General features: G+C 39.6%; 1 protein-coding gene and 1 long non-coding RNA gene across 10 annotated transcripts in view; one reads left to right on the forward strand and one right to left on the reverse strand.

Annotated features, from left to right (window-relative positions):
- The window catches only part of agpat4 (1-acylglycerol-3-phosphate O-acyltransferase 4 (lysophosphatidic acid acyltransferase, delta)), a 192,526-nt gene that overhangs the window by 126,597 nt on the left and 38,245 nt on the right, over nt 1-27,684 (reverse strand). For 8 of the 9 annotated variants that reach the window (XR_006312574.1, XM_043696316.1, XM_043696318.1 and 5 more), the window contains exon 1: nt 20,832-20,995. The exons of the other annotated variant lie outside the window; for it this stretch is intronic. The gene's annotated coding sequence lies outside the window, so the exon portion shown is untranslated. Of the gene's footprint in view, nt 1-20,831; nt 20,996-27,684 lie in introns of those variants that run through there. 9 annotated transcript variants of the gene reach the window in all.
- LOC122552979 overlaps nt 21,100-27,684 on the forward strand; it is a 76,618-nt gene continuing 70,033 nt past the window's right edge. Inside the window, exon 1 of the long non-coding RNA XR_006312577.1 lies at nt 21,100-21,413. This is a non-coding gene — a long non-coding RNA (uncharacterized LOC122552979). The remainder of the gene's footprint in view (nt 21,414-27,684) is intronic.

Consider the following 27,684-nt stretch of genomic DNA (forward strand, 5'->3'; position numbering starts at 1 on the left):
GGGTGCTTAAGCTAGGACAAATGTTCGGCACAACATCGTGGGCCGAAGGGCCTGTTCTGTGCTGTATTGTTCTATGTTCTATGTTCTAATCTATTCTAAATCTGGCCTTCAACATATTTTTATCTTACTGATAATCTAGGTAGTTGTGGCTTTGATGTTAAACGTTTTTGATAATATTCCTATGAAGCTCCTTAGCCTGTTTGTCTTACAATAAATGCAAGTTGCTGATGGAAGTTTGCAGGACTGAAGGACAATGATGTTACTTGTTAAAGTCAAAATTGAGATGGACACTGAAGTTCCTGTTTTGCAAGTATACTCCCGTCCAAAAGTAGTCAGTCAGTCAGTCAGTCAGTCAGTCAGTCAGTATATCTATACATTCTCTGCTATGAACAGATTGAACGTGGCTCAGCTGTGAACAATGAGATAGAGGGTTCTGTAGTAATGGGCTCCGTAGTTGAGGCACAGTACTGGCAAGCCTTATTTCTTGTGCTGAATCTAAGAGTGTCTAATTATCAGTGATAGGCCACTGGTGAGTCTAAACAAGTACTTGTAATAAGCTACCTCTTAAGACATGATAGCAATAGGTATAAGTTATATTGACTAGTTGACCTTACGTAATTATGCCCAGCGATGACAATTCTGAACCCGTCAGAATCTCATGCAACTGCCTAGTTGGCCACCCAAAGATTCTGACATCACATTGGCAGGAGCTAAATGCAACTTCAGCATCAACTATTTCAGTCCCATTATCTTCAAAAGGGAAACCTTCCTTGTTTTGGAATCAAAAAAAGGTTGTTGTTATTTCTACCATCCACTGTTTTAAAAGCACATCCTTTAACTCCAGTGATGCTACTTTTAAATAGATGGGATAGATTTCTTCTTTAAAAATGGGAGAAATTCTGGATTGAACTATGAAATTCTTCAAAGACAATGCCAAGTAGTAACTTGTTCCAGTTGAGACATCAGGAGGTTTACATGACCAGTGTTGGGAGCATAGTTGTTTGGGAGGGCATCCTGGGCGGTGAGCCACCAGCCAATTTTAATTTTGTGCTTTGTCCCATTTCTCCAATGTTGCAAGAAAAAAAATTTTTAATGAAAAATACATTCAGGCAAGGATGTTTAAAAATTTTAAAGATACCTTCAAATTATACAATCTTCCACTGCTGAGGTTGAAATTGTCTAAAGCTCTATAGCTAACTATGTCACCTGAAATTACTGCACATTTCTAAAATTAAAATTTGCATTATTGGTTATGCAAGACTGTCCCATTATGAAGCAGGAACAGCCAGTGCATTGTATTTTCAGGTCACTTACTTTCATTGAGGTTTCTAGGCACAGTAAATATTAAATTTCACATCTCCCAATGTGAAAGATAAACTAGTAAACTAAGCACCTGTGTACAGTACACAGATTTCAAACCAAACAGACAGGAACTGCATGCTTCCTTGTAGCAGAAAATACATTTTTAGATTACAAATTCAGCCGAAAGGATGATCTGTCAAAACTGAGAAACATTGTAAAAGTAGTAACGAATGCCTTGTTTCACTTAATATCAGCAAATTGACTTGATGTAAAAAAGTGAAGAAAGTTATATAGTTTTAATTAAATAATATAAATTTCATAGAAATGAGGGACTAGAATAAAAAGAAAGAGTGCCTTACAGAACTAAGTTGTAGTGACTGGGTGTCCTGGTTCAAAGACATGGAGCCTCTAATCTAAATCACTGCCACTCCACCACAAGACCCTTTTTGCAGGTTGAACAAGGCAAGAACATTGCAGACAGCAGCCCTGATTTGTTTAAACCAAAACAAGGAAGGAATATTCCCAGTGTTAAGGTAACTGACCTCTGTTAGTGGTAATTTGATGCTCAGCACCCTGACCAACAAGAAAAAAAAGGCTAAGGTTCCTTCTGCATGTCACTGCCCAAGTAACCCTAAAGGAAAGTGTGATGTGTGCACACCAGAAGGAAGTGGGATCAAATTTGGACATGTCACTTTAGACAAAATCTCTCAACATTCAGGATCAAATATGAAGGTTAATCACTTTGCAAGTTCAGATGCAACAGTACACTCTGTCTTAAGTCACATCTTTAGAAATAGAAAAGTAGGAGTACACCTTGAAGAACATTGATTGTAGAAAAGACCCAACAGTCTTTCCATTTGCAACTGTTTAATGGGGATTTTCACACTTAAGATGGACTGAAGCCACTCCTCCAAAATGATAGTCATACATCATACAGTAGTGCAATCTGCATTGTGCAGTTGGTGCAGAATAGTGATATAGTTTAAAAACTGCAGACTTCAAAATTGGATTTCACCTTAGGTCTGTTTGGTGCTGGGCCTTAAAGATAGCTGTGTTTGCACATGTAACACTATTGATATTATTCTAATTAGAAGATATGGAGGACTACAGATGCTGAAAAGTCAGAGTTGAAGAAGTGTGGAGCTGGAAAAAGCACAGCAGGGCAAGCAGCAGAGGTGCAAAGAATCGATATTTCGATTCATGACCTTTCATAACTCCTGATGAATGGTCCTGACCGGAAACATCAACAGTCTTGCTCCTCTGATGCTGCTTGACCCTGCTGTGCTCTTTCCAGCTAATTGGATGAAGATGGAAGCAGCGGTATGTACTTAACTGACTGCTTCTATTTTTCAACCACAAAACAATCAAGAAAAATATTGGCCTCTTTATACATATTTAAATAAATAAAAAAACTTTCAAAAACACTACATAATATAAAATTGTAAAGAAGTTGTATTATTTGAGAGAACAATTTGATTGGGAACATGTTAAATGTCCTTCATTGGCGAGGCCACAACAGGAATCTCTAAAAAAAAGTCACAAACTTACATGCAGATAGTTTATGAATAATACAAGATTGAAGTCTTCATAGAAATTGATCATAGAAACAACACTAGTGATGGATCAGTGAAGGAAACAATCATTTCCCTGCTTGCTTTAAAGTCCTGCAGATTCTTCCTTTACAGTTAAATATCTAATTCCTTGTTGAATTCTTCAATTGAACTGCCTCCATCTTACCCAGGCAGTGCGTTCAAGATCCTAATCACTCACTGCATGAGAATTTCTCATGGTGTTGTTACTTCCTTTGACTGACTGAGAACCAGGGTATAGATTTAACACTCCTTCCAACAACTTGGACAATTTCTTATTACGCTCATGATTTTGAATACATCAAAATCTTTTAAGGAAAAAGAAAAAAAAAGTGTACCAACTTCTCTACTCCATTTACAGCTTCCTTCTATTGTCCTGCATTGTATGCTGACCAGAATACAATTCAGCTTGTGAACAACCCAGGGACTGCCTGTAGTCTTATGCGCTGTAACACCTTCACATCCTTCCTACAGTATCATGTCCAGAACTGAAACCAAACCAGTGTTTTATCCACATTTAATACAACCACATTGCTTTATGTGCTTAGTATCCTCTAGTAAAGCCTGGAATACTGCCTGCTGTATTCCCCAGAGGGCAGTAGAGGCCCACTCTCTGGATTCATTTAAGAAAGAGTTGGATAGAGCTCTCAAAAGATAGTGGAATCAAGGGTTATGGTGATAAGGCAGGAACAGGATACTGATTAGGAATGATCAGCCATGATTATATTGAATGGCAGTGCAGGCTTGAAGGGCTGAATGGCCTACTCCTGCACCTATTGAGAAAGAAGTTAATACAAAACAGCCCTACTGCCTTACATGACTTTTGCACATATATAAATCGGGTCTCCTTGCACCTGCAACCACTTTAAAATTATAACTTTTCAATTACAATAGTCTCTGCATTCTTCTCACTAGACTGAATCATTTCACACTCTTTTGCATTAAAAATTTCACCTGTCATTTGACTACCCATTCTAGAACCTGTCTAGGTCCTTTTGAAGTTTTACACCATCCTTGCAGTTCCAATACTTCCAAGTTTTGAAGTTTTGAAATGGTGTCCCATTTACCAAGGTGATTGGATACCTTGGGGTGAAGAGGAGGTATAAACATGAATCCCTGCAGAGCTCTACCATAAAACTTTTCCAGTCTAATAAATCTCCATTAACCACTTTCCTGTCACTCAACCAATTTTTGTATCCAGGTTGTCAATCTTTTATAAAAAAGTTCTAGCTTTTCTCATCTATTGTGCAGCAAAATGCTTTTCTTGATGTTCCGTCGGGGAGAATTCCTCAGATGAATGAAAGCAGAAGCAGACCATTTGACACCTCAAGCCTCCTCTGCAGTTTGTTAAAATTACTGATGGTGATGGCTCAGTATTGTTTGTGTTACATGTTAATTATTTAGCCTTAAATATGGAAGGCATGATTAGAAAGGTTGCAGAATACACAAAAGACAGGTAGTTGATACTGTAAAAGGATGGCTGTAAATGAAGGATGGTATTAGTCATTTGGTTGAGTGGGTAAAAAAAAGTGCACATTTATTTGGGAAAAGGTAAATAAAACAAAGGAATACAGAATAATGGAGGGTAATGTTAGTATCCAGGGCAGCGCAGTGGCAAGAACTGCCGCCTCACAGCGCCAGAGACCCAGGTTCAATTCCCGCCTCAGGCGACTGACTGTGTGGAGTTTGCACATTCTCCCAGTGTCTGCGTGGGTTTCCTCTGGGTGCTCCAGTTTCCTCCCACAGTCCAAACTGTGCAGGTTAGGTAAACTGGCCAAGCTAAATTGCCCGTAGTGTTAGGTGAAGGGGTAAATGTAGGGGAATGGGTCTGGGTGGGTTGCGCTTCGACACGTCGGTGTGGACATATTGGGCCGAAGGGCCTGTTTCCACACTAACTAATCTAATATCATATCCAAGGTATGTTTTTTTTAAAAATCTATGTCCACAGTTCCTGAACATAACAGAGCAAATAGATAAGGAGATAAAAAAGGAGGAATGTGGAATGATTTACTTCATTGAGCAAGTATTAAAATACTAAAAAAAAGATAAGTGGAACTGTACAGGACATTAGTTAGGCTACACCTGTGGTTTTACATACACTGATATCCGATGCTAAAAACAGAGGAGATTTAGAAGAATGTTACCAGGCTTTGAAAATTTGTAACTATGGAAGTAAGATTGGAAATGCCAAATGCTGGGAAGTGTAATTAGAAGGGGCAGTTCATTTATTCAGGTGGCACAGGCACAATGAACTGAATGGCCTCGGTGTTTAATTTGTGGTTTTATAATCCATTTGTGTTACAAAGCACATTCTTATCTTTATCTGGTTTGGTTTGATTTTCTCTTGTCTAGTATGATTATCCCTACTGTGAAAATATTAAATTACGTTGTTCCACTGCCTGAGGGAAGCCTTCAAAATTCTTCTCATCGCTGCAGTGAAAAATGTGACCCCCAATTTTAAGACAGTGTCCCCTAGTTCTGGGCCATTTTCCTGTCCCCCTTGTTAACAGCATTTAGCACGTCACTTCAAAAAAAAAAAGTCACCCCTCATTCTAAACCCTACTTGGAAACAAAAACCCAGTTTAATCAGAACTATCCTGATATGATACCTGTACACTAAGTTTATGTGTAAAGGCCTAGAATACCTAAATTTGTCTGCAACTCAATGCCTGTTTCTCTCTTACAGAAGTCCAGTTTTCATTCTTTAAGAAGTCACATTCATTACAATTCATGCCATTAAAGAAAAATCAAGTGTTAATTGTAATAAAAACAAATGCAAAAATAATTTGATTGCACTAATAGCTAAAGCAGCAAAAAGAATTAATTTAAAAATCAGAGAGGATATTTGGCAAGCGAAAAATTTGGTCTTCTGTTGCTCACTCCACCTATCTCCATGCTGGCATGTAGCCCAGGCCATGCTATTCTTTGAGCAGAGCAGCACTCGAGCTGCTTCTCCTCAGCCATGACACAGTCAATGGGAACCTTACTTCTGGGTCAGAGGACATAGGCCAGATTTTCACTCGAGCTAGATAACCTGAAATTGGGAAATTCTCTGGTTTGATACACATGCCTCTGGGGGAAAAAAAGCCCATTTTATACTCCTTATCTGCTCTTTGTGAAGATTTCAGAGTCTCTCTCCCAGGCCCTTGCTGCAGCGAAAACGGGATCTGTGAAACCAGTCGAATTCAAGTGGCTCGGCTGACTGTGCTTTTCATAATACATAGTCAGAAGTTACATGACACCAGATTATAGTCCAATAGGTTTATTTGAAATCACAAACTTTCAGGGTGCTGCTCCTTCATCACTTCACCAAACGAGGGAGCAGAATGCCAAAATCTCGTGATTTCAAATAAACCTGTTGGACTATAATCTGGTGTTGTGTAACTTCTGACTTTGTCCACCCCAGTTGAACACTGGCACCTTCATATCCATACCTCACAAGCAAACATAAAAGTCTGTTTCCCACTTCAACAGATTTTAAGACCCATCCCATGATCTTTAAAAAGAATCCTAGATTATTCCACAACTCAAAAAAGAAGGTCCAGACCCATGAGTTCAAATCCTACTCGACTCAAGATTCAGGATCCCACTCCAGCTATTAAGGAATGCTGCAATGTTATAGACATTTCTTTTGGTTCAGATGTTACTCCATGGCCCATCTGCCCTGATCAGTGTAAGAGGTACGGCACTATTTTGAATCAATAGCCAAAGAGTTCTTCCTAGTTTCCTGATCAATATTTAAATTTGAAGCAAAACAAAAAAACAAAATCACTAACCGATAATAACACAATGTCCAGATAATGAGATTAGCTGCAACCTTTCCCCAAATTGCAATAGTGCACTTCAATAGGACTCTTGTTGAAAAGCACTTTGGGGATGTACCAAATGCAAGTTCTTTCTTAACCAACACAATAAAATTTTTGAATTACTTTCTTGAGGTCTGACCCTTTCCACTGCACAGTTTAAAAATCACTATCCACAAATTGCACCCATTCACTTGAATCTAAAAACTTTGCATCTGGTATAAGTCAGTATATTTGAAATAGCCTTGCACCTCATTCTGGCAAGCGTTATGCGAGTGAACAGCCTGCTTGCCAGAATGAGGTGCAAGGCTACTTCAAATATATTGACTTATACCAGATGAAAAGTTTTTAGATTCAAGTGAATGGGTGCAATTTGTAGATAGTGATTTTTAAACTGTGCAGTGGAAAGGGTCAGATCTCAAGAAACTAATTCAAAAATTTTATTGCGTTGGTACCCTACTATCCTTCCCAACTACAGCTTGACTGCCTATTGTCAATAACAGTCAGATGCAAAGCTGCAAACTGAATTTCTCCCCCGTATTGTAAACATCACACTTAGTATTTCTAAAATGATTTTAAAAAGTGCAAGATTTAGCTAAATCACGATATCAAATTGTACATCTGCCAATATTCACAAAAAAGGGACAAATATTGATGATCAATGTGGAAGAGAAAAATAAATTATGCTGCCATGGTAATTGGCATACAGTCAGAGATGTACAGCATGGAAACAGACCCTTCAGTCCAACCCATCCAGGCCGACCAGATATCCCAACCCCATCTTTCCGATAGGAAGGAGACCAGAATTGCACGCAAATAGCCGCAACATGACCTCCCAACTCCTGTACTCAATAATCTGACCAATAAAAGCATACCAAACGCCTTCTTCACTGTCCTATCTACCAGCGACTCCACTTTCAAGGAGCTATGACCTGCACTCCAAGGTCTCTGTTCAGCAACACTCCCTAGGACCTTACCATTAAATGTACAAGTCCTGCTAAGATTTGCTTTCCCAAAATGAAGCACCTCGCATTTATCTGAATTAAACTCCATCTGCCACTTCTCAGCCCATTGGCCCATCTGGTCCAGATCCTGTTGTAATCGGAGGTAACACTCTTTGCTGTCCACAAAACCCAATCAAATTTGAGAGAGATGATTTCCCACGCACAAAGCCACGTTGACTATCCCGAATCAGTCCTTGCCTTTCTAAATAAATGTATATCCTGTCCCTCAGGATTCCCTCCAACAACTTGCCCACCACCAACATCAGGCTCACCGGTCTATAGTTCCCTGGCTTGTCCTTACCACCCTTCTTAAACAGTGGCATCACACTTGCCAATCTCCAGTCTTCCAGCACCTCACTTATGACTATCGATGATACAAATATCTTAGCAAAACACCCAGCAATCACTTGTCTAGCTTCCCACACAGAGTTCAAGTACATCTGATCAGGTCCTAAGGATTTATCCACTTTTGTGCGTTTCAAAACATCCAGCACTTCCTCCTCTGTAATATGGACATTTTGCAAGATGTCACCGTCTATTTCCCTAGTCTATATCTTCCATATCCCTTTCCACATTAAATACTGATGCAAAATACACATTTATTATCTCCCCCATTTTCTGCAGCTCCACACAAAGGCCACCTTGCTGATCATTGAGGGGTCCTTTCTCTCCCTAGTTACCTTTTTGTCCTTAATGTATTTGTAAAAACTCTTTGGGTTCTCCTTAATTCTATTTGCCAAAGCATCTTTTGTGTCAAGATGCCACTCATCCACAGACAATGTATGCTTCAAAATCAGTAGCCTCCAGACATCATGGAAATGTGATAGAATGAACCAGACACACATCACACCACAAATATTTAAAGTGTCAGCAAATACCAGATTCCCACAGAAGAGCAGAGGGACATTCCAATCCCTGTTGAAACATTCTTATACTAGTGTTGTGCATGCATGTAGGAAATTAGAAAAACAACAACTAGTACTGAGATTCATATGCTGTACAATTTCTCAAGATCTCAAATCAGAATTTTTGAACAATTCGGTATTCATCAGTAAAGCAACCTATGCAGTCAAATTCCTCTTTTTGGAAATATAGTTTCTCACTTCCAACTTTCACCCACCTTTTTCTGAAAGGAAGGATTTAAACTGGGGTATTGCACAACAATTCTACACTCTTTCTAGAGTGTAAAACAGGAATAATAGCAGTTTATACATCCAAGGAAAAGTGCAATAGGAGGCCAGTACGGTTTTAATCTGATGTCTATCTAGAACGTCACACATCCTAGCAGTAATTCCTATAGCCCCACCTCAACAAAACAAAAAAAAAATGGCACAGGAACACAAGCAATCAGTTGGCTATTCAGCCCTGAAGCCTACTTCACTATTCAATTAAATCTGCACTTCAATATGCCAATGATAGTTAAAGAAAAATAATCTGTGTAAAATTTTTAAAGTATGACACTTTGATCAGATTTTCATGACATAGCCATGGTGTCCTTTTAAACATCTGGTTTATTTTTCACTGACAAATAGGCATGGAATTAAAATCTCAAAAAGAAAAAAAAAAATCATTCGATGCAACATTTCTCTTGGAAATTAATTGAAATACCTTGACTCCATCAAAATAGCCAGTGAGGAAGATGTTCCACTCATTTTGACATGGCTATTACTGAAGGTGGTGATTAGGTTGCAAGGATAATCTTCCTGAATATGCTCACTGACACATATGGTAGTAATGCAGGAAACCAATGCAAGTTCACACTGGAAGACTGTTAGCTTTGTGTTCCACAGGTGGCAGACAAGGCTCTATTCCAAAATTTCCTGATGCCCATACAAGCAAGAATCTCGTCCTGTCCATATTCAGGAATACAATCAGCTGAGCAAAGCAATTAAATAGGCAACTTACGACTTATTGAAGTTTTTGCTCCCCCACTCAGCAAGCAAACTGAAAAAGGAGTCGTGCATTTAATGTCCAAGTTTCCTTCATGATGTTGTTGTTACCCACTCTGTCACTCTTCTACATACAAAGAGAACACTGCATTCTTCCAACTCTAGACTCTTATACATTGAAGAGAGTTTTAAATCAACCCACAATGGGTGCTTGTGCCTTCAACCTTAGCTCTGGAATTCACTCTTACTACCTTGCAACCCACTGCCCATCTTTCAAAAGACTAGTACTAGTCCTGTGGCAATACCACGACTCTGCATTACCATTTGCCCACTCAATGATAAAGTTTTTTTTGCATTCTAGAATTGAATGCAAAAAAAAAAACACTTTATCATTGAGTGGGCAAGTGGTAATGCAGTCATTAGTCAAATAGTTCCAGCATAATGTCATAATTGATTTTAGTTGATAAAAATCAAATCTAGTGCTGTTTAGCAGGGTGACACTTCCACAAAGTTCTTCCACAAAGAAGGATAAAATGTGACACACCACCTATTCAGAGGAAGGTCTCTCTCCTCCTAATACTGAATGCACAAAGCAAGAATTAATTTTTAAAAAAAAAATAAAGAGGAATAATCAGAATGAGTTACAGAATCACGTAGAAGTGACTGTCAAAAACAAAATAAACATTTTAGATTTTATAACACAATTTGGTTAGCACCACTTTTGTCATCCAACATTTTTCATATACGTTTTATATATTGCAGGCTGGAAAGGATTGGCCCTCTTTAAGAAGGTTTTAAAAATTATTAGCATAGAACAGAAGCCTAATGAGTGAAAAGTTGTGGTCAACTAGAGAATTATATGCATATATCATTCAAAACTAAATAGACAAGCCAAAACCACAAAAAGAAATAAATTACTTGTAACTATTACAGAACCATGAAAGTAGGTTGACAAGGATTGTGACCTGAATTTTTGAAGGGTACAGGACATTCAGGAAGGAGGCTAAGACAAAAAAAAAAAGTGGAAAGGTGGCTCTGTTAGTTAATGATATTAGCACATGAGAGAGAGAAGGATGAACTATATTCTGGAAACCACAATGTGCAAACAGTTTGGGTAAAGAAGGGAAATTATAGAGTGCAAGCAATTGTGATAGGGGACTCTCTAGTCAGAGGCACAGACAGATGTTTGCACAGCGAGCAGTGATACATCAGAATGGTGTGTTGCCTCCCTGCTGCCAGGATCAAGGATATCTCAGAGGGTGCAGAATGTTCTCAAAACGGGAGAAGTACCAGCAGGAAGTTATTGTACACATTGGAACTAACATCAAAAAAAAAGGGAAAAAAAGAGGAGATTCTGAAGGGAGAATATAGAAAGTTAGGCAGGAATTTAAAATAGGTCAGAGGATAGTAATATCTGGATTATTCCAGGTGCTACATGCTAGTGAGATGAGGAATAGGGGATAGAGTGGATGATTGTATGGCTGAGGAGCTGATGCAGGGGAGAGGAGTTCATATTTTTGGATCATTGTCACTTCTCCCACAGAAGATTCCAATAACGACAGATTGCACATGAATCGGAATGGGACTTATAAAATGGCAGGGAGACTGGCTAAAGCTGCTCAAGAGGATTTAAATTAGTAAGATGGGGGCTGGGACCCGGGAGATAGTGAGAAAAAGAGGTCAATCGGAGACTGGTATAATTGAGAAAGAGAGCAAGTAAAACAGTCAGGGCAGGCAGGAACAGAGCAGAGAAAGGTAGGACTGATAAATTAAACTGCATTTACTTCAATGCAAGAGGCCTAACAGGGAAGGTGGATGAACTCAGGGCATGGTTAGAGAACATGGGACTGGGAAATCATAGCAATTATAGAAACTTGGCTCAGGGATGGACAGGACTGGCAGCCTGGTGTTCCAGGATACAAATGCTATAGGAAGGATAAAGGGGGCAATGGCATTTTTGATAAGTACAGCAGTACAGGTGAATTGGCCATGCTAAATTGCCCATAGTGTTAAATGCAGGGGTAAGTGTAGGGGAATGGGTCTGGGTGGGTTGTGCTTCGGCGGATCGGTGTGGACTTGTTGGGCCGAAGGGCCTGTTTCCACACTGTAAGTCATCTAATCCAATCTAATTCAGGGAGGACATTCTTGGGAATACATCCAGTGAAGTTGTTTGGGTGGAACAAAGAAATAAGAAAGGGATAATCACCTTTCTAGGATTGTATTATATGGAACCCCTAATAGTCAGTGAGAAATTGAGAAACATTTGTAAGGAGATTTCAGTTACGTGTAAGAATAATAGGGTGGTTATGGTAGGGGATTTTAACTTTCCAAATCTAAACTAGAACTGCCAGTGTGTTAAGGATTTAGATGGACAGGAATTTGTTAAGTGTGTACAAGACAATATTCTGATTCAGTATGTGGATGTACCTACTAGAGAAGGTGCAAAACTTGACTAACACTTGGGAAATAAGGCAGGGCAGGTGACTGAGGTGTCAGTGGGGAAACACTTTAGGGCCAGCGACCATAATTCTATTAGATTTAAAATAGTGATGGAAAAGGATAGACCGGATCTAAAAGTTGAAGTTCTAAATTAACCTTCCTCCAATTTAAATGGTAGTAGGCAAGAACTTTCAAAAGCTGACTGAGGGCAGATGTTCACAGGTAAAGAAATGGCCGGGAAATGGGAACTCTTCAAAAGATGAGATAAGAGACCAGATATAATATGCTCCTGTTAGGGTTAAAAGGAAAGGCTAGTAGTTGTAGGGAATGTTAGATGACTAGAGAATTGATTTTTTAAAAAGAAGGAAGCATACGTCAGGCATAGACACCAGAGATTTGTGAATCATCCTTAAGAGTATAAAAGGCAATAGGAGTAAGAGGGAAATCAGGAGGCCAAAAAAAAAAAAAGGATCATGGTGATGGTGGAGGGTTGTTTTTCAGACTGGAGGCCTGTGACTAGTGGTGCGCCACAAGGATAAGTGCTGGGTCCACTAATTTGTCATTTACATAAATAATTTGGATGTGAACATAAGAGGCATACTTAGTAAGTTTGTAGATGACACCAAATTGGAGGTGTGGTGGACAGTGAAGAAGGTTACATCAGAGTACAATGGGATCTTAATGAGATGGACCAATGGGATGATGAGTGGTAGATGGAGTTTAATTTAGATAAATGCCAGGTCCTGCGTTTTGGAAAGGTAAATCAGAGCAGGACTTATACACTTAGTGGTAAGGTCCTGGGCAGTGTTACTGAAAAATAAAAAGAGACCTTGGAGTGCAGGTTCATAGTTTCTTGAAAATAGTCACAGGTAGATAGGATATTTGAAGAAAGTGTTTGGTATATTTTCCATTATTGGTCAGAATATTGAGTATAAGAGTTGGGAGTTGCAGCTGTACAGGATATGGTTAGGCCACTTTTGGAATATTGCATGCAATTCTGGTCTTCTCCCTATTGGAAGAATATTGTGAAACTTGAAAGGGTTCAGAAAAGATTTACAAGGATGTTGCCAGGGTGGGAAGGATTTGAACTATCGGGAGAGGCCGAATAGGCTGAGGCTGTTTTCCCTGGAGCATCGGAGGCTGAGGGGTGACCTTATGAAAATCATGAGGGGCATGGATAGGATAGAAATAGACAAGGTATTTTCCCTGGAGTGGAGAATCCAAAAATAGAGGGCATAGGTGCAGGGTGAGGAGAAAAAAAAATATTAAAAAGGGACCTAAGGGGCAACTTTTTCCACACAGAGGGTTGTGCATGCATGGAATGAGTTGCCAGAGGAAGTGGTAGAGGCTGGTACAGTTACAACATTTAAAAGGCATCTGGATGGGTACATGATTAGGAAGGGTTTACAGGGATATGGGCCAAGTGCTGGTAAATGGGACTAGATTAGTTTAGTACATCTGGTCAGTATGGACAAGTTGGACCGAAGGGTCTGTTTCCATGCTATATATCTCTATGACTAAGTGAATTTATAGCAGTGATGTAAAAGTCCCCTAAGGTAGAATGAAGTCCATGAATAGGAAAGGATTAATGGGATATGGGCCAAATGCAGGCGTGACCAGTTTAGCTTGGGAACATTGTCAGCATGGACTAGTTAGACTGAAGGGTCCATTTCCATGCTGTATTACTATGATTTCTATTGTATAAATATAATAGAGAATTATCAAAGTTTGAGAGAAAGACTTGGCAATAATAATGAGTGATATTAATCTAAACAGACTGGGGAAACCAAAAAGGAAAGGGAAGCCTACATGAGTTCATTAGGATGTTTACAGGATATCTTCTTAGAACAGTATGATCTAAATCACAACCAGACAGCAGAATATATTCAAAATAATTCTGTCAGATCTTATTGCCCAATGATCATGTAGTAAAGGCACTCATTAGGTAGAAGCAACCATAAAAGGATCGAATTTTATACAGTTTGAGGGAGAGAGGAGGGAGTCTGAAACTACTGATTTAAATCTTAGTTAACGGTGGTTGTGAAAACAAAAGACAGCTATAGTGAATTTGCTAATTGCATTAGAGGATATGTCAATATAGATGCAATAACAAATATTTAATAGGATTTAGATTTAGATTACATTACATTACAGTGTGGAAACAGGCCCTTTGGCCCAACAAGTCCACACCAACCTGCCGAAGCACAACCCACCCATATCCCTACATTTGCCCCTTACTTAACACTACAGGCAATTTAGCATGGCCAATTCACCTGACCTGCACATCTTTGGACTGTGGGAGGAAACCGGAGCACCCGGAGGAAACCCACGCAGACACGGGGAGTTCATGCAAACTCCACAGTCAGTCGCCTGAGGCGGGAACTGAACCCGGGTCTCTGGCGCTGTGAGGCAGCAGTACTAACCACTGTGCCACCGTGCCGCACACAAATATTTCAGAATATCTAAAAATAGATACATTCTAATGAGTAAGCAGAAGTAAGACACACACCCACTATTAGTGGTTAACTAGAAACATTAAAAGATAGTGTTAAACACAAAGTCAGATGGCATACTAGTCAGAAGTTAATAAAGGAGTGAGAAATTAAGAAATGAAAAAGCTAGGCATGAACTATAAAAATTAAGTTTGTCCTTCCTTTTAAAAAAAAAAGAACAGAGAACTTCATAAAATGGGTTTTGGTCCTGTACTAATTTTCTCGATGCACTTTTGAATGGAAAATAAGTTGGCAAATGAATTGAACAGATATTTTGCACTGGAAACAAGTAAAATCCAGAAAGAGATACAAGGGAGAGACAAAAAAAAACGAAAAAAGATACAAATCACCAGTGAATTGGTATGGAGTAAGTTTGGAGTTATAGCAGGCTGTCAAATACCTGGATTTTGATGGATCCCTTCCCAGTGTTCAAAGTAGTGATTGGTGTCCAGTGAGGTGGCTGATAGAGTTTTAATTTTCCAAACCTCACTTGATTTGGTGAAGAATTTCCCATTAGTTTGGAAGATAGCAAATGTAACTTCATTATTCAAAAAAAAAGACTGAAAACAAGAAATTACAAGCTATTGAGCTTAATGTGCCATAAAGATGATGTCAAACATGCCCCTATAAGCACAGCCCTAAGAAAAACTGAAGATAAATCGGAGTCAGCATGGTTTTGTGAAAACGAATCATGGTTAACCAATCTGTAGAGGTATAAAGTAGTATGTGCTGTTGATAGAGGGGAACCAATGAATTGAATATACTTAAGATTTCCAGAAGACATTTGATGAAAGGTACCATATCAAAAACGTAGAACAATAAAAATTCAGGGTGTAGAGGCAACATATTGGCATAATAGATATCAGCTGCTTCGTAGAAAACAGAGGTAGCATAATGGTCTTTTTTCAGATTGTCAAGATGTACGGTGTGGTGTGCCACAGAGATTGAAGCTAGGACCTTAACTGTTTACAATTTGTATGAGTGAGTCATATGAAAGTATGCTTGCAAAATTTACCAATGATAAAGATAAGTAGGAAATTAAAGTTCTGCAAGTGATGCAAGGAGACTAATGAAAAGATATAGATTAAATAGGTGAATAAAAGTATCAAAAATGCAATATCATGCGGGAAAAATGTGAAACTGTCCTTGTGGCCAGGAAACAAGAAAGCTCCTCGAACATAACATTTATTCCAAGAGGTATTAAGTTAGGAGGAGGAGGTTATGCTTCACTTATACAGGACACTGTTAACACCACACTGGAGCACTGGTGTACTGTACTGCCACCTTAAAAAGGAACAATATTAAAAACAGGAGGTACTTCAGAGGAGATTTACTAGACAAATACCTGAAAATGGATAGGTCACCTGGAGGGAAAAACTGGATAGGAGAGGCTTATTCTTCTAAACTCCAGCAAATATAAGAGGTGACTTAATTGAAAGACTCAAGAAGCATCTTGACAAGTTGGATGTCAAAAGGATGTTTTTTTTCTTATGAGTATCAAGAATTACAGTCACTGTTTAAAAACCAGTGTTGTCCATTTAAAAACACAGGTGAAGTGAATTTTCTGAAAAAGCAGTGAAATCAAAGTCTGAGTATTAAGGCAAAGGTGAATAGATTTTTGTTAAGCAAGGGGTTGAAAGGTTATCATAGCTGAGCAGGAATACAGATTTGATGTTACAATCAAATCAGCCATGATGTCATTGAATGGAGGAGCATGCTCAAGAGGTTGAATAGTGTACACCTACTTGTTCATAAGTATGCAAAGCAAGGGGGAAGGGGTGTTTGATGGGAAAGATTTTGTTCAACATCTCTGTTGGATGGTGTTTGTTCAAAGTTATAAATTTAAAGGGATTAGCCTCCATGTTCTAGCTAAGGATGAGGATGATTTGGACATTAATGTTCATTGACTGGATTTGTGCATGAAACCAATCAAAGACACTGACAATAACTTTATATTAGGAGATCACCATTTTATTTCTGTTTAATACTATTGACAGAAAGATTTTGTACATTACATTAATTTCTATGGGAAATTGCATTATTTCTCTTGTCAAGCAATTTATTTTTGATTCTATAATGGCAGAGTTCAGGAGTATCAAACATGTTGGAATTCAGAGCCTGGATTTAAAAGCAGTGTTCAGCATGTTCACCAGGAAGTGGAGCTTGCCTGGGTAATAACAAGCGAAAGGTATTTCATCTATTCATTTTGTTTATGCTGACTTAAAGCCGTTTCAATAGGATACCATACTATTCAGAAATTAGTAGTAGAAACACAGGGTGAGAGAGATATGAAATAATGTAAATGATTCAAGTTTCACAGGATTCTAAATCAGAGAATCACATCATTCATTTATACCTCTTCCACTCTTCAGTCTTGGCTCAGGATTTGTCTCTAGGTTAGAAGGTTCAGTTCAGAGTCTTGAGCACAAAACCTACATTGACATCCAATAAAGGGAAATGCTGCGCTGGGGAGTCAAGTTCCAAATAAGACACTAAACTATCTGCCCTCAGGTAGGAATGAGATTTCAAGAACTACAAAATGCAGAGGAGTTCTGTTACTATTCTGGCAAATAATGATCCCTCAAAACAACATATACATTAAAAACTCAATTAAAATTTATTCAATTGATGACTGTGACCTTGCTGCGTGCAGTGTGTTTCTTACTTCAGGATAGTCTGAGTGCAGCATATTGACTATCAATTTTATTCAGAGGAATTGAAAAGCAATGCCTGAATACAAGTTCTTGGTGCTCTGGGTCAGAAGGTCCAGATTCAAGTCCATTCCACTCCTAGAAGGGGGTCATTTAAAAATAAAAACTGTCCAGACATGTTTTATTATTAAATGATAATTCATTCTATCCCACTGTTTTGCTCTTAACAAGCCACAATCTAGACAACATGCAAATTTGGATACTTTAATGATTCTACTTTCAAAATTTACTCACTCCCCAGAGAATTAGCTGCTATAAAACTGATTGGGGGGAGGGAATCATAAAAATTGGCACAGGATAAGCTTTCCTTAAATTATTTGCTCTTTCATTAAAAAGGAAAAAAATAGTAGCCTGCAATTAAATTGGCCAAACATTCTAGGATCAAGTCTCATCTTCCAGAAGTTTGTCATAAGTTGACTGAAACAAAATGTAGCTTAAGCCTTTGCTTGGTTATTAGAATTCAAACAAAAAGAAACTCATCTCAAAGTCAGATCATCATGGATTTATGCTTGACTAAGGCTGGAGTTCATCATCTACAGGCTGCAGCACTGCATGAATGAATGTCTTGCCAGTTGGCCAAGATGTTAAACCAAAGCCCTGCCTACCCAGATGGAAATTAAAGAGAGAGGAATTCTCCTGGCCAACATGTTCCCCTTCTCAAAACAGAGACTACCACGATTAAGTGAACTGGTTATTCATCTCATACTCGCATGTGATCTTGTTGTGCACAAACTGGTTGTATATTTACCTCCAAGCCATTTGTGCAAGACATTTGGCACACTGAGTTAAGGTGTTATTAAAATAGCAGTTTTCTTTGCTTTATTATTCAAACTTTGGGGACATGAGGCAGATTACAAAAGTTTCAAAAGAAACATGATTGAGATTAACATGCTAAGCATCAATCCTCGTCTTACCTTCTCCACTGCACAGAATATCAAAATTTGGCAGAGTGGGACACTATGGCATGAACTATTAATTAACCCTTTTCCTCTATCCTTTAGCTAAATAACTTGCAGTTAACATCATGGAAACGGTATCAGGGCATCTAGGGTTTTTATAAATAATAGGACAACCTAGTTTATTTCCATGAAAGATGTGAGATTCACGGACCAAAAAAAGGGAAGAAAAACAAACAGACAGGACAAATTACAGCAAACCAGAAGAAAACCAAAGAGAAAAAGAAACAAAGATGATTCGATTGAACAAAAAAGGAAAAAAGACAAATGCATGTTAAGAAAAAAAATAAAAATTGTGAAACTTTTGGAAGATTTATTACACTACTAATTATCACAATTGAAAAAAAATAGACTTGGGATTACAAGTATAAGCTTCTTCACATGACCTTGCTTATCAGATTGCATATTGTAACTTTCAACATGAACTCTTTTTCCAGCCAGATGATTTGGACTTCTATATCATTACAAGGCTTGACCTTAAGCTACAGCTAATGAGGCAACAATTTTCAAACTTCATAAAAAACAGCCACAACAATTTTACCATACCAAGTACTTGTAACTAATTTGAAATTAATCACTCAGATCAAAAGGAAACATAATAGGGATGCTGGAAGAAAACTCAACAGGTTTGATAGCATCTATGGGGAGAGAAACAAAAGGACACGGAGTCTGATATGACTCTTCAGAAACTGACAGCTAGAAAATGATGTTTTTATGCTGTTGACAAGAGGAAGGGATGGTGAGGATGAACAGGGTAAAAGACAAATGGAGTGCCAATGGTAGTAAAGGAATAATTTAGGTACAAAATAGGTGTAAATTTAAGTGGAAATAGCAGAAACAATGTTGGTTTTGACGAGAGTAAACCCATGCAGACAAGCCCTGGGGCAGGGTGAGGTGGAAGAGGCCAATCAATCTGAAGGTCACTTCCTCATAGCCTGCTTCCTGTAAGAACTCCATTCACTCAGTTTCTCCATCTCATCTGTTTCAAATGATGCCACTTTTTAAAACAATTCTACATATTTGTCCTTTATCCTCAAAAAAAAACAAGGATCATAGCACTATCACGCCTGGCTCATGTTCACACCACAGTCTCATCCCTTCCACTCTCCCAAAGATCCCACTGTCCTCACTTTCTAGCAACCTCTGCATTCAAATAATCACCCTTCACTATTTCCTCTACCTCCTGCAGGAGGTGGTCTCCAAACATATTTCCCCCTCTCCTATCAGCATTCTGCAGGAGCTACACCCTATGTGACACCCTGGTCCATTCTTCTGTCACTCCTAACATTTCTTCAGCCAAAAAACTGCTCCACATCCCCATGCAATTGCAGAGTTTTCTATTTTACTTTCTCATTATCCAAGAGACAAACATAGCTTCCCTTTGGAACTGTAGTTATTTATAGTTCTTGCAATCTCCTCTGTTTTATTTGCTGCTTACAATGTGGTCTCCTATACATTGAGAAGACTGGATGACCACTCTGCTGAACACCTCTGCTCTGTATGAGAATTACCCTGATTTTCTAGCTTCTTGCCATTTCAGTACACTACCTTGCTCTTGTTGCAGTCCTTGGCCTGCTACAGTGAAGCCAAACACAGCTAAAGGAAGGGAACCTCATTTTCCAACTTTACAACCTTCAATACACAGATACTGTCTTACATTTTGGTTACACCCCTTCATTCCATCCACCCATCAGTACTTTGCTTGCATGTGATTGCAATCAGCAAAGCCAACCTATTTTCTATTCACTCCTCTAGTTACATTACCCCTCCCTTTATCTTTTGCTCTGGGCACCCTCTATCTGTTTCACTCATTTCTCTTTCTCCATAGTCATCAACAAGAACTATTTTCCTATTACCTTCAGTTCTAGAGAAGTTATATAAGACTTAAAAGGCTAACAGATGCGGACAGGCTTAATAAATTCTTTTTCCAGCACTTTCAGGTTTAAATCAAGTGAGTCATGGAAAGCCCCTATATTTGAAAAACATGAAGAAAAAGTAAAACTAAAAAAAACTACGTCAATTGTGTGGTTTTGTTTCTTAGAACTGAAATTATCGTTTCACTTTTATAGATCAGTATTCAAAGATTAAGCTATATTATAACCACACACACACACGTGTAAGAGGCCTCTTGAAATGGAAAAGCACATTTGGGAAAGCAACTTACCAGTTGCCGTGGTAACGTGCATACCCCTCGAAGGAAAATAAAATTACACAATATGAAGTGGTTGTCATAATTTCAAACACTGCTTTTCAGGATTCAGATACTATGACTAGAATGGATCAATAGTAGCATTTCTGAAATCTTTGCCATGGCCGTAACTATGGTAACAGAAAGGGGGAGTGTAAAGGATACAAAAGCAGCAGCCAGCAAAGCTGGATCGATTCATCAGACACGTTTTAACACTAACCCTCTCCGATTCTGGGAAGGATCAATGTTTCCTTCGTCTACATTCAGCTTGTGATATTTAACTGAATGTTGCTACCCAACTCTAGAAGAATCTAGATAAATAATCGAGCTTTTATTCTTATGCATAGACTAGTTTGACTAGCTGTCTGGTTTTGACATCCTTTTCAAGCTTTTCGAAAAACATTCAAGCATCAGAAAACGCGCTGTGGAGTTAAACGAATCTGAACTGTTTCACATACCTTCAAACAAATAGTTTTTGGCACGTGTATCTCCGTAGCAGAGAGGAAATAAACTATAACGTTTTAACAAGCAGTAAACTCATCTGATGCTTGTAGGGAGGTGGGCTCCACCCAGGGGATGGGCTTGGAGGAGAAATGTGTTCTCAGCTGACGTCTCTCCCTATTCTATGTCACTTCCTTTTAAAGCTCTGAATTAACGTGGGTTTGATGAAGTACTTCTATGATTCATGCTTCGCCCCTCCCTTCTTCTTGGAGGCTAGCTCTTTTTTTACAACCATAGACCCTGTAAACAGAGCAGCTTTGTGGAGTTAGCTTCATGTGTGTTTAAACAGCAGCTAGCCTAGCTGATTTCTTCATTTCCCCTGACCCACTCTCATTCCACAGAGACGCATAATGTAACTTTTGCTGTTTCTGTGACTTCTAGATGCTTCTGTTCAAATTCAACTGACTGTGGCCACACTAATACTTATTAGTCAAGGAGCTGTCAGGGCAGCAACAGAGCTGGCAATGGAACGTGTCTTAAATCAGTCACTCAATACTATCACAACACAATAATCTCAAAGACCCTTCCTCCCTCTTAAGGTAAGCCCACTTCTATTGCTGGTTTTGGGGGAGGGCTGGTATGCCTCCCTTCACCTGGTTATCCTAGTCCAGAGTTTAAAAAAAATGCCTAGCCTATGGGTCACCTCCCCACTGGTGACAGCCATATTTGGGTTGTCTGATCATGCTGTAATGCACAAATCCATTTTTTCAGCAGATTTATTTGTTCTTCCAATAGTATGTTAAATTACACAGCAGGCACTTAATCAAACATGTCATTCTGAAGAATTTAAAATTATTTTCATATTATAAGAATGTTGAAAAGATGTTGCGCCAGAGACCCGGGTTCAATTCCCGCCTCAGGCGACTCTCTGTGTGGAGTTTGCACGTTTTCCTCGTGTCTGCGTGGGTTTCCTCTGGGTGCTCCGGTTTCCTCCCAAAATCCAAAAAAATGTGCAGGTTAGGTGAATTGGCCATGCTAAATTGCCCGTAGTGTTAGGTGAAGGGGTAAATGTAGGGGAATGGGTTTGGGTGAGTTGCACTTCAGCGGGTCAATGTGGACTTGTTGGGTCGAAAGGCCTGTTTCCACGCTGTAAGTAATCTAATCTCTAATCATAACATCTAACCCTCCATCCACCTCCCTATCTTGACATCTCGAATTCCTTTCAGAGAGAAAATGAAGAAGCATGTGCACGGTGGCTCAGTGATTTGAACTGCTGACTCACAGTGCCAGGGACCTGGGTTTGATTCCAGCTTTGGGCAACTGCATTTGCACATTCTCACCATGTCTGTGTGGGTTTCTTCTGGATGCTTGGGTTTCCTCCCACAATCCAAAGATGTGTGTGTTAGCTGAATTGACCATGCTAAATAGCCCATAGTGTTCAGGGGTAAATGTAAGGTAGAGGAATGGGTCTAGGTGGGTTATTCTTCAGCGGGTCAGTGTGAACTTGTTGGGCCGAAGGGCCTGTTTCCACACTGTAAGGATTCAAATTCTAAAAAAAAATTGGAAACACATTAATTTTGAACCGTAGAATCCTTACAATATGGAAGCAAGCCTTTTGGCCCATGGAGTCCACACCAACCCTCTGAAGAATATCCCATCCAGACCCAACCCCCTACTTTATCCTTTTAACCCCACAAGTCCCTTGGCTAACCCACCGAGCCTGCGCATCCATGGACACTATGGACAATTTAGAATGGCCAATCCACCTACCAACACATTTTGGATGGGACAAAATCAAAGCACCCAGAGGGAATCCACACAGACATAGAAAATGTGCAAACTCCACACAGTCACACAAGGGTGCAGTCAAACCCAAGGCCTGGCACTGTGAGGTAACAGTGCTAACCACTGAGCCACCGTGCCATCCAGTTCGGTCAGGTGTAATTTCTATTTTTGTTATACTAGTAAAAATTTAAGATATGAGTATAACAGTGAATGCTCAACATCACCGATGGCATGTGAAAGTTTCCAGAGAAAACATAAGTTCTGTGTAAAATAAAAAGCTGAAAAGACTTATAATGAGTTAAAATGCTCTATGTCAGTGCCTAAAGCAAAAACAGAAGACAAATCTGCTGAAATAATAGATTTGTGCATTTCAGCATGATCAGATAACCTATGGATGGTCAGAGAGTCACCACACAATGTAATTGCTAATGGTAGTTCAGTACTGATGTTCTTGCTTCTGAATTGGAAGGTTGGATTTCATGCCCTAAAATCTGATTTCAACCACCAGTGCAGCACTGAAGGTGCTTTAGTTTACAATGTTAAGCTAAGACTTTATTTTTCTCTTCATAAATATAAAAGATCCAATGTGCTATTTTATAGAGTAGGAGTGTTTTCACTTGTGTAATGAATAATATTTATTGAGCAACATCACTTAGTGGAACCTTGCCCTGCACAATTTGATTTCTGCACTTCATATTAACAGTGACAATATTCAAAAATACTAATCAGCTGCAAGTCAGTTTCAGACATTCCAAAGTCATGAAGGCAACATATAGCTAATACTAAATAAAAGCCAAAAGAACTGCGGATTCTGTAAATCAGAAACAAAAACAGAGGTTGCTGGAAAAGCTCAGCAGGTCTGGTAGCATCTGTGAAGGACTTTATAGAGCTGCAGCATAACCTCATGGCTCTTAAACTCAATCCCCCTGCTAATGAAAGCCAAGACACCATGCATCTTCTTAACAACCCTATCAACTTGGGTGGCAACTTAGAGGGATCAATGGACATGGACCCCAAGATCCTTCTGTTCCTTCACACTGCCAAGAATCCTGCCTTTAACCCTGTAATCTGAATTCAATTTTGACTTTCCAAAATGAATCACTTCAGACTTTTCCAGGTTGAATTCCATCTGCCACTTATCAGCCCAACTCTGCATTCTGTCAATGTCTTGTTGCAACCTACAACAGCCCTCCACACTATCCATAACTCCACCAACCTTCGTGTCATCTGTAAACTTATTAACCTAACCTTTCACTTTCTCATCCAAGTAATTTATAAAAATCACAAAGAGCAGAGGACCAGAAAAATCCCTGCAAAATACTATTGGTCACCAAGCTCCAGCCTGAATACTTTCCAACTACTACCACCCTCTGTCTTCTATGGGCTAGCCAATTCTGTATCCAGACAGTCAAATTTCCTTGTATCCCATGCCTCATTACTTTCTGAATGAGCCTACCATGGGGAACCTTGTCAAACGCCTTGCTAAAATCCATATACACCCCAACCACTGCTCTACCTTCATCAATGTGTTTTTTATCATCCTCAAAGAATTCAATAAAGCTTCTGAGGCGTGACCAGCCCCTCACAAAGTCATGCTGATTATCTCTAAACAAGTTATGTTTTTCCAAATAATCATAAATCCCGGATCTCAGAATCCTCTCCAATAATTTGCTCACCACCAATGTAAGATTGACTGGTCTGTAATTCTCAGGGTTATCCCTACTCCCTTTCTTGAACAAGGGAATAACATTTGCCACCCTCCAATCATCTGGTACTACTCCAGTGGATAGTGAGGACACAAAGCTTAATGAATACTTTGCGGCACGGTGGCACAGTGGTTAGCACTGTTGCCTCGCAGCGCCAGAGACCCGGGTTCAATTCCCGCCTCAGGCGACTGACTGTGTGGAGTTTGCACGTTCTCCCCGTGTCTGCGTGGGTTTCCTCCGGGTGCTCCGGTTTCCTCCCACAGTCCAAAGATGTGCAGGGCCAGGTGAATTGGCCATGCTAAATTGCCCGTAGTGTTAGGTAAGGGGTAAATGTAGGGGTAGGGGTATGGGTGGGTTCGCTTCAGCGGGTCGGTGTGGACTTGTTGGGCCGAAGGGCCTGTTTCCACACTGTAATGTAATGTAATCTAATCTAATCTAATCTAAAGCTCATTGCCAAAGGAGCAGCAATTTCTTCCCTCGCTTCCCATAGTAACCTTGGGAATATCCCATCTGGCTGAGTAGACTTACCTAACTTCATGTTTTATAAAACTTGCAGCGTATCAGCCTGTTTCATTCTGTCCTCACAAATGACAAGGTCCCTCTCATTAGTGAATACTGAAGCAAAGTATTCATTAAGGACCTCCCCTACCTCCTCCAACTCCAGGTACAAATTCCCTCCCCTATCCCTGATTGGCTTTGCCCTCACTCTAGCCATCCTCTTGTTCCTCACTAAAGTGTAGAAGGACTTGGGGTTTTTCTTAATCCTATTCCCCAAGGCTTTTTCATATCCCCTTCTAGCTCTCCTAAGTCCATTCTTCAGTTCCTTCCTGGATACCTTGTAACCCTCTAGTGCCCTGTCTGATCCTTGCTTCCTCAACCTTAAGTAAGTTTCCTTCTTCCTCTTGACTAGATTTTCCAAATCTTGTGTCATCTAACGTTTCTTCACCCTACCATCCCATCCTTGCCCCAGTGAGACAAACCTACCCAGCAATCACAGCAAGTGCTCCCTGAACAACCTCCACATTTCTGTCATGCATTCCCCTGAAAATATCTGTTCCCACTTTATGCTCCACCATTCCTGCCAAATAGTATTGTAATTTCCCCCTCCCCCAATTAAATACTTCCCATGCCTGCTGCTCCTATCCCTCTCCAAGATTATAGTAAGGGTCAGGGAATTGTGATCACTATCACCAAAATGCTGTCTCACCGAGAGATCTGACACCTGACCTGGTTCATTGCCAAGCACCAAATCCAATTTGGCCTCCCCTTTAGTCAGCCTATCTGCATATTGATTCAGGAATCCTTCCTGGACACACCTGACAAATCTGCCCATTCAATTTATTTGCACTAAGGAGGTTCCAATCAATATTAGGGAAATTGAAGTCACCCTGACAACAATCCTGTTGGAGTCATAGAGTCATAGAGATATACAGCATGGAAACAGACCTTTCGGTCCAACCCGTCCGTGCCGACCAGATATCCCAACCCAATCTAGTCCCACTGCACCTTTCCAAAATCTGCCTCCCAACCTGCTCCTTCATGTCTCTGTTGGTATTGAGGATAGATAAAAAAACTCCTAATAAAATGACTACTCCTTTCCTGTTTCTAACTTCCACCCATAATGATTCAGTAGACAAACCCTCCTCGTCGACAGCTGTTATACTATCCCTGATTAACAATGCTATTCCCCCACTTCTTTTACCTCACTCCCTTTTCCTTTTGAAACATCTAAACCTGGAACATCCAACAACCCTTCCTGCCCCTGTGATATCCAAGTCTCTGTTAAGGCTACAACATCCTGGCTCCAAGTACTGATCTATTCCCTAAGTTCATCACCCTTGTTCCTGACACTTCAAGCATTAGAGTGTGCACACTTCAATCTATCACACTGATTGTCCCATCAACTGCCTATCCTTCCTCAAACTTTCTGCATGCTGTATCTGCCTGTTCACCAGCTACCCAATCCTCTGATCCATAGCTCCGGTTCCCATCTCATTGGTGTGTGTAACCTTGCAAACTGACGTGTACATTTGCAAATATTACAATAGTTAACCACATTTCATTAATTGTTTGTAATTTGAATGTCCTGAAGTTGTGAAAGGCACAGTATAAATACATTGAATTACTTTCATGTTACAGCATATCCCTTGACTCACTGTAAATACTGCACTTGTGGGTCTTATTCATCAGCCACTATTTGGCTGTGGCACCATCAGAGGTAGGATCAGTTGTTAATTTTCTGCTTTCTATTCCTAGAGCAATGAATCCAATTAAAGTGCTCAACTGCTTACACAACTGAATTGAACTAAACTCAATATAGACCAATTATTAATATAGGACTTTTTAGGTACAGTGTTAAAGTCATTACTTCTGAGCCAGGAAGCTTGGGTTGGAATTCCACCTGAACCAAATTGTTTCATAATGTATCCAAGCAGGTTGATTAAAAATATTTAACCCAATTATTGAACCTGGGGCCTTCCTGGTCTGTAGAGCTTAACTGTTCACTGTACTATTGACAGGACACAGGCTTGGACTTTGATGATTTGGAGATGCCGGTGTTGGACTGGGGTGTACAAAGTTAAAAATCACACAACACCAGGTTATAGTCCAACAGGTTTAATTGGAAGCAAACTAGCTTTCGGAGCGCCACTCCTTTATCAGGTGATAAGGAGGACACATTGTGGTGTCCTCCACTATCGCCTGATGAAGGAGCGGCTCTCCGAAAGCTAGTGTGCTTCCAAATAAACCTGTTGGACTATCACCTGGTGTTGTGTGATTTTGAACTTTGGATTTTGATGCCTCAGAGATGGATGATAGGTGATGGACCGGGCCATCCCACAATACAATCCCACATATGGGTGTGATTTTAAAGATCCAACAAGTTCCTCAGCTTACGAATGACTATTTTATTTTTTCTTACATTGCATTTCAACTTGCATACAAATCAATTTATAAACAGACTCTAGAAAGGTATCTGTTTGCAACCCAGGGACTGCCTATACACACAATGCACCTTGTTCAAATTACCTAAATAAGTGAAAGCCATTCTCTGGTTAATTTCTCAAAGCAATGCCTTAACTAATCAATCAACCTGCCTTGTTTAGATTTAAACAAAGCTTGGCAGTTCTGTGTCAGTCATCATGTGACTGGTGCATTTGGCATGACAATACATCTACCAATCAGAGTCCAACTAATCATCACTATCTTTTTATGCAGTATAAAATATTGTTACTTTTTCCCTTGGTATTTAGATTAGATTACATTACAGTGTGGAAACAGGCCCTTCGGTCCAACAAGTTCACACCGACCCGCCGAAGTGCAACCCACCCATACCTCTACATTTACCCCTTACCTAACACTACGGGCAATTTAGCATGGC

The sequence above is a fragment of the Chiloscyllium plagiosum genome, chromosome 9 (assembly GCF_004010195.1).
Source record: "Chiloscyllium plagiosum isolate BGI_BamShark_2017 chromosome 9, ASM401019v2, whole genome shotgun sequence".
In the NCBI taxonomy this organism is placed as follows: domain Eukaryota; kingdom Metazoa; phylum Chordata; class Chondrichthyes; order Orectolobiformes; family Hemiscylliidae; genus Chiloscyllium; species Chiloscyllium plagiosum.